General features: G+C 50.1%; 1 long non-coding RNA gene across 1 annotated transcript; it reads right to left on the bottom strand.

Annotated features, from left to right (window-relative positions):
• Positions 1 to 357: 357 nt before the first annotated feature.
• On the bottom strand, positions 358 to 4,066 carry LOC311519425. The gene is made up of 2 exons (XR_014711278.1): positions 3,523 to 4,066; positions 358 to 2,964 (listed from the first exon to the last, which is right to left on the bottom strand). It is a non-coding gene; the product is annotated as an uncharacterized lncRNA (long non-coding RNA).
• Between the last annotated feature and the right edge of the window lie 3,723 nt (positions 4,067 to 7,789).

Below are 7,789 nucleotides of genomic sequence, written 5' to 3'. Positions count from 1 at the left end.
TGGATAAATTGGAGAACTGGGCAACAGACGGCAGAATGAAATTCAACAAAGACCAATGTGAGGTGCGCCATGTAGGGAAGGAAAACCAGATGCACCAATACAGAATGAGGCAAACTGGCTCGGCAGCAGCGGTGCTGAGAAGGATCTGGGAGTGGTGGTGGGTGGGTGTTTGTTAGCGGAAAGGCTTGAATCATAAATGATGAAGAGTTCAGGTGTACTAAGTGTTTCTTTCAAACTCTGATACTGATGGTAAATAAACCACAAACGGCTGAAAAAGTTTTGAATCTGTTTCTCTCTCTCTCTGTGCACATACGCCTACAATAACCGGATTTGACAAAACCCACACACAGACTTAAACCTGTTGCCTGAAAGTATTTTTAATGCTAATAGTTGCATCTATTTGACATTTTTCTAAACACTTTGTCAACATTTCAGATAAATTACATCTTTCTTGGAGACAAGTATCGGGGGGAGCTGTGTTAGTCTGTATCCCCAAAAACAACGAGGAGTCCGGTGGCACCTTAAAGACTGTTGCCGGCACCCAGTGCCCAGAGGCAAACAACAGCAGGGGTTCGTTACCCGGTGTGCTTCACTCAATAATCACAACGGGGTGGAGAAGCAGAAAAGTTTATTTGCAGCTGCAAACAAGGTGCAGGGAGAATAGAATCTTAAATCCTGCACCCAGAGCAGGTCATTACACACACTTTTATATTCCTTAATGCTACTGCACTACACATCAGCCAATTAAAACGTTTCACAAATACTCTGCCTTCCTTATATGGGTTACAACAATGTTTATTTCCTGCAACCTCTAACAAGCATTCCTAGCAACTTAAACAACCAGCACGTCCTGCCTGGCCTTGTAGTTCTCTCTCCTATTATCTTTAACTTGGCGTCAGCAAACCTTACACGATGAGGCATTATCTGCGGCTGCAACATTGTTTTAAGAGCAAAAGAGCTTACTCAAACCAGCCAGGCCTGAATTCTATTAAGGGGGGTTAAGAAGAAGCCCTTTGGCCTTCAGCAGGGAGACTTCCTCGACCGTTATGACCTTCCATCCCCTCAACTTAACTAGTGGCCATGCCTTGGGGTCTCCAGGGTTTTGCTGTTGTAAAAGACTCACCAATTTGTTTGGGCATAAGCTTTCGTGGGCCCATGAAAGCTTATGCCCAAACAAATCGGTTAGTCTTTAAGGTGCCACCAGACTCCTCGTTATCTTTCTTGGAAGTTATTTTTAGGCTATACCGTGGCTTGATTTTATTTTTCATTTAAGGCACTAAGAATATAAACAATATAGGCCCTGGGCACATTTCACAGCACTGCAGGCGGTCGTTGAACAGGGGCAGTTGTGGTGTGAAAAATGCTTCTCTTGAGTCTGGACCGTGGCTATATCTTGACCAAGAAATTTGGACCTTGACAAAAAATAATTATCTACCCCGGCATTAAGGGCTGCTCTGAAGAGGACGGTGATCAAGTGTTCTCCAGCTGCACTGACAGTAGGAGACGGGGGGATTTAGGTTAGACATTAGGAAAACTCTCTAGCTCTAAGGACAGTTCACTGTGGGACAGGTTGCCACAGACTCACAGGCCAGTGCCCTCTTGGCTCCGTATGGCCCCTGGGGGGAACCGGCCTTTCAGAGTATTGACCCTACACGAGGTCACACTCTTTGCTCAGGGTTTAAACTGTAGGCTTCTCCTCTGCCTCCCAGTACCACCCGCCCGTCTGAGCCTCCAGCATGCCTGCCTCTCTCGAGCCTGCAGCAACTCTCAGCCAGCACAGCACAGAAGGGTTTATTGTACGTCTGGAGCACAGCACAAGACATTCTCAGGGGCGTCCATCAGGGTCTGTCCCCATCCAGGTGGGCTCAGGCTGCTCTTTGTTCCCAGACCAGAAGTGAATCCTCCTTTCTGCAGCCCACCCCATATCACCTCCAAGGCCCCACCTCCATCTGTCTTCTTTCCCGGGAAAACAGGTCTCCAGGTGACTCTCTCTTCAGCTCTTTGTTCTCTCCGCTGCCCATAACTGGCTGGCTCCAAGCTGGGATGGGCCTTCAGGTCATCAGTCGCTAAGTTACAAAGTGCCCAGGCCATGGTCTGGGGTCCAGGCTGCTAGACTGGGTCACACCTGGTCCTCTACAACAACAGACACCCCACCTCCCACCTGGGTTAGACATGCAGCACACGGGGGAAACTGAGGCACACAGCATACATACGCAACATTAGGAAAATACCCCACTTCGTCACACAGGTTGCCTAGAGAGGATGTGGAATCCCCGTTGTTGGAGGTTTTTAAGGACAGGTTGGACAAACACCTGTCAGGGATGGTGTAGGTTAACTTGGTGCTGCCTGAGATCGGGGCTGGACTTGATGATCTCTTGAGGGCCCTTCTAGCCCAGCATTTCTATGGCTCCATGAATGGTGGAAAGGACATTAGAGGCACTTACAAACTAAACGCAGACACTTATTCCTGTCCAACAGACGTCCTCAGCTGATGATGGCAGCAGCGCAACCAGCTGCGAGTAGACCCGGCCATTTACTGTGTTATAATCATGAAATTCGGCAGGAAAAAAAGCCGTCCCCACCACAGACGCACAAGCAGTTACTGCTGACAGACCTAGTGCCCCGTCCAGGGTGTGCAGACCGCACCGCACAGCCAGAGCACGGCGCCCACACTGAATGGGGCAAACACTGAACTCTGACTAACAGAGTTTTTATCCATTAAAATGTTGGAAATTATTTTGTGCAAATAAAACATTATTACAGAAAACTATGACACCTGAAAAGCAAACGTGGTTCAGTGAACAGAGAGACGAGGCCGGAAATCCCACATGGGACGCTCCAAGTTCCAGAGGAAAGCTAGGGAGGGGTTGACTGGTTCTTGTAGGGAGACAGAGCAGAGCTCATCCGTCTTCCTCTCGGGGGTCCCCTCAGGCCGTGGCACGGACTCCACCAGGCTCAGTTAAGCTGCAGAAGTTAAACACAGGCAACGTCTGTCAAAGGGAACCTGCCATCATGTTTTGCAATGACAGTGCATGCTGCGGTCGCCCGAGTGGCTGCAGGGTTCAGTGGACAAAATCTCTAGCCCCGCTGACAAAGCTTGTAGCTCCAGGGTCAGAGACCCAGGTTCCCGGAGCCCCAAGTGCTGGGCTCTGTCCCTGCTGCTTCCTCCCTGCAGTTCACTGGAGACTGTTCTCTGAAGCAGCTGGAGTTATCCTTGCAAAAGCTGAACTCAGCCCACGCTGTATCAGCAGCCACAGAGAAATCCCTCTCACTAGAGTCTTTCACACCTAAAGTCATGGCAGAGAAAACAAGGGGGATTTGGCTGCAAACCTGTTCCTGCACCCCCAGTGTGAATAAAAGGGAAATAAGAGATCCCGAACTCCCCTGTTCTGCTCCTTGGGGCTGGTTTGCTCGAGGGGATGGGCCAGGGAGACTCAGGGTCCAATGACTTGGACTAGGTCTCTCTCTCCAGAGGCCTCAGTGAGAGCAGTGAACCCCTAGGCTAGAGCCCCCGTCACTTACCCTGGGCAGATACGTCAGAGCCACTAGATCCTTGGTCGTTTGCTGTGCAGAGGAGGAGGAGAAGAGAGAGTATATTAGCGTCTCTCACAGGGCAGGGTTTCAGCGTAGTTAGTACATACGGGGACTCCTATCCAAAGGGAACAGTCATCACCTGACTCTTCCCGAGCAGTGAGCTGGTTGGTGCAGAGACCAGTCTACAGGGCAGCTGCCCAGGATTTCCATTATTCACGTGGAAAAAACATCACCACTGCAGGGGGACAGCACTGCTCTGTGCTCTTCATGCCTCGTCAGAATGGGAGCCCAGACTACTCAACATTCAACGGCTGGCAAAGCAGGAGATGCTGGGCTAAGGATACTCCTGCCAAACAACCTCAACTCCGCCTCCTTTGGTCTGTGCCCAGAGGGGTCCCTCACGCAGACCACAGACGTCACCCTCCCCCCGCCAATGAACAGCAATTCCCGTCTTAATCAATGGCGCTGCACCGAACAGTGTGGACGGTATGAAGAGGAATGCAGATTTGGGGTGGTGCTGGGCACACAGACAAGGGCAAGTTTGGTTTGGCATGGTGCTGGTCTACTTCCTGTTCCTATTCCCAGACCCACTGGGGCAGAGTTTGAGTTGCGTGGGAAGCATCATAATTAAGACCGTACCAAATTCACGGTCTGTTTTGGTCAATGTCAGTCACAGGATGTAAAAAATTGTCATTTTCATTATTTCAGCTATTTAAATCTGAAATTTCACAGTGTTGTACCTGTAGGGTCCTGACCCAAAAAGGGGCTAGGGGGAGGGGGGGCAGCAAGGTTACTGTCGATGGGTCACGGCATTGCCACCCTTACGTCTGCGCTGCTGCTGGGGGGGCACTGCCTTCAGGGCTGGGTGCCTGGCCAGCAGCCACCGTTCTCTGGCTCCCCAGCTCTGAAGGCAGCACAGAAGTGATAGGAAAAAAACCCAGAAAGCGACCCTATAATCATGTAAAGCTACGCTGCTGTCTTTTTTCTATGCTTATCTGTCCTTTCTACTTTGTTTATGGATAGAAAGAATGCGAACTGTGTGTAACCTGCACTCCCTGCTTTTGGGGAGAGAATTCCTTATACAGATAAGCCTCCATGCTCTTACCTATCCATGCTCTTACCTACCCCAGAACTTCAAACAGACTGGGTTAACCGGTTCGAACTGGAAGAGATATCACAATGTATGTTGAACCAAGCTATAAAAGCTCATCCCTGTTCTTTGTTCGGGGCTTCACCATTTTCCTCTGAAAAGGAATTGGTGAGCCCTTCAGCTGTCGTATTCGCTAGCAATAAAGTGCCTCACTTTATCAAAGAGCCAAGACTCTGTGTTTTGTTTGGCTAATACAGAAGTCCAGGGAAGGCTACCCTCCTAACCCTAGACGGGAGGGGAACCCTTTTTCCCTAACAATTTGGGGGCTCGTCCGGGATCGCCTCTTCTCCGGACCGGTGGACGGTCGGGACTCTGAATCTTTCTTGCCGGCACCCGGGTTGCTTTAACCCTGAAGGCTTCCCGTCTCGCTTCCACCCGCCGCTTCGGCGAAATAAGGCATCCCGAAGGCACTAGGGTCCGGACCTATTGGTGAACACCGGCCGGTGGGAACTTGGTGAGTTCTGAATTTTTCCTTTGTGATTGTCTAGACAACAGCCGGGGGTCCCGTCTTTGGGAAAAGATGGGGGGGGGGGTCCAGTAGAACTGTTGATCCTTCTACGCCTCTGGGCTATATGTTAAAACATTATGATAGGGATATCAAGGCCTTACAATCAGATGGCAACAAAGCTTTGTATAAGTTTATATTTTTGTGTCAAGGTCCCTGGGTGGGAATGACGCAAGACGACCTGGAACCAGGAAATCGCTGGCCGGGGGAAGGAACATTTGAGTTACATAACATTGTTCAATTACTAAAAGTATTATATGATTTACAACCGCGGCAACTTAAGTATTCTGATGTATGGATAAGGGAGGCCGAACGGCGCAAAAGTGCCAGTGTAACTACTAGTTTACGTGCTGAGGTAGAAAAACTTAAAGCCATGCGGCCCCCACCATACAATCCAGAATCTAGTCATGCTGACCAGAAGCTAAAAACGTCAAGGTCTATTTATCCCCAACTCCCATTGAAAGAAGCGGGGGATCCTATACCATTGGAAGAATGTAGCTGGCTATGGGGTGGGGTACCGCAGCCTGACCCTGATGCACCCACGCCCCCAACCGGGGAAAGGAGCGGTCCCACTCTCCCACTAGCTACCGATACCCCCACAATTAACGCAGAGCGGGGGGGCGATCCGGAGGCTGGCACCTCTACCAGGGGGTTGACACGTCCTGATCCGCGACACCCCAGTGATGCAACCCCTGCAAAGACCCGGTCTCACGGTTCTCTAGGCACCCCTAAGGCAAAAGTTCTTGGAGCTGCAATAGCTAGTGCAGTCCAAATGCCTATGCGACAACTGCCGAGCGGTAGGGGGGGGACACAGATGGTGTATGTCCCTTTTACCAGCACGGATCTAATGAATTGGTCATCTACTTTTCCCTCATTTCGACAGTGTCCGGAAGAATTTATTAAAAAGTTAAAGGGTATTTTCACAATGTATAATTGTAATTATGACGATGTGGAAATGATTTTAAATCAAGTGCTAAGCGAGGGTGAGAAGGAAACGGTGTATAAGAAAGCTAGAGAGACGGTGCAAGGCAGGGCGGCTTATCCGCAAGAGAAACCTGAAATGGATTGGGATGTTCCAGAGACCGTTCAAGAGTGGGATAAAATGAGAAAGCGAATCTTAGAAGCATTAGAGGATATGTCTAAGCCTGTGTATGATTGGGGAAAGGTAGATGCATGTGTTCAAAAGCACGATGAGCACCCAGGGGAATTCTTCCACCGCCTTTGTAAGGTTTTGAAAAACCACGGCGGCTTAGATCCAACCTCCCCTGTAGCGAAAACACAAGTGATCGGCCAGTATGTAAAAAATTTATTACCATTCGCTCGGAAGTATGTGTGTAGTCAACCAGCTTATGAAAACAAAACGCTGGAGGAGGTGGTGGGGTTAGCAGCCCATGCCTGGAGGAATAGGAAGGAATTAGACACTAGGAGGTCCGAAAAGCTCCTTAATCTGCAGTTGCAAGGTTTCCAAGACGGCTCTCGGGGACGGGATGCAAGCCGCAGGAGGGGAGGCTTTCGGGGACGAGGCGGAAGAGGAGGCAGCTCTACCCAGGGATGGGGATCACAAGGTCAGAGCTTCCAGCCACGGCCCGGGAGGGCAGGGCCAGATGAGTGCCGGCGGTGCCGACAAAAAGGACACTGGGCTGCCCAGTGCCCAAATTACCCCCTCCAGCCAGCTGACCCTCTTATGCAAGCCTACCAGAGGGTACAGGAAAGGGGGGGAGAAAAAGGAAGTACTGATTGAAAGCTAGCCGCCCACAATGCTTCGTCCCCCTCGCCAGGAACCCCCTCCGCTTCTTGGACAGTGCAGTTGGATGCAAACCACCCGGAGCTTCCAGTTGTGGTGGGAGGAAAAACTTATTCAATGTTAATTGACACCGGGGCAGATAGAAGTACTCTACAGGACCCCACCCTTCCTACCACTTCTGCAACCGTAAAAGCTATAGGCATTGGTGGCACCATGTGCACCCTTCCTCTAACTGCGGAGCAAACGGTCCAGCTTGGCCCGTTATCAGAGGATCATAGCTTTTTAATTGCAACTTCCTGTCCTGCAAATTTATTAGGTAGAGATCTGTTATGTAAACTACGAGCAACTATAACTTGCAGCCCGGAGGGGCTATATCTCTCAGTCCCTACTTCGGTCCCTGAAGCTACGGTAATGGCATTGTTAGCCACTACACCCACCGCCCCCTTTGTCCCTGCTGAGTTATCTGATATTCCTGAAGCATTGTGGGCCTCGGCGTCCACTGAAACTGGACTTTTAAAGTCAGCAGAACCGGTGTATATCAATTACCGTACAGATGTCCCTCTGCCCCGAAAAATGCAATATCCATTGCCTAAAGAGGCCATAGAGGGCATTCGGCCAGTCCTACAACAGCTTTTAACTCAAGGAATCATTAAGGAGGCTACCAGCCCTTGCAATACACCTATTCTTCCTGTTAAGAAATCCAAGCCTGGCCCCGATGGCAAACCGGTTTACCGTTTCGTGCATGACCTCCGACTGATTAATGCTATTGTGATCCCGAGAGCTCCGGTTGTTCCCAATCCAGCAACTATTTTAACTGCTATTCCCCCAGGGGCTACTTATTTTACTGTGATTGATC

Source organism: Lepidochelys olivacea (genome assembly GCF_965140295.1).
Source record: "Lepidochelys olivacea isolate rLepOli2 genome assembly, chromosome: 4".
In the NCBI taxonomy this organism is placed as follows: domain Eukaryota; kingdom Metazoa; phylum Chordata; order Testudines; family Cheloniidae; genus Lepidochelys; species Lepidochelys olivacea.
This window is presented reverse-complemented; position numbering and strand designations above follow the sequence as displayed.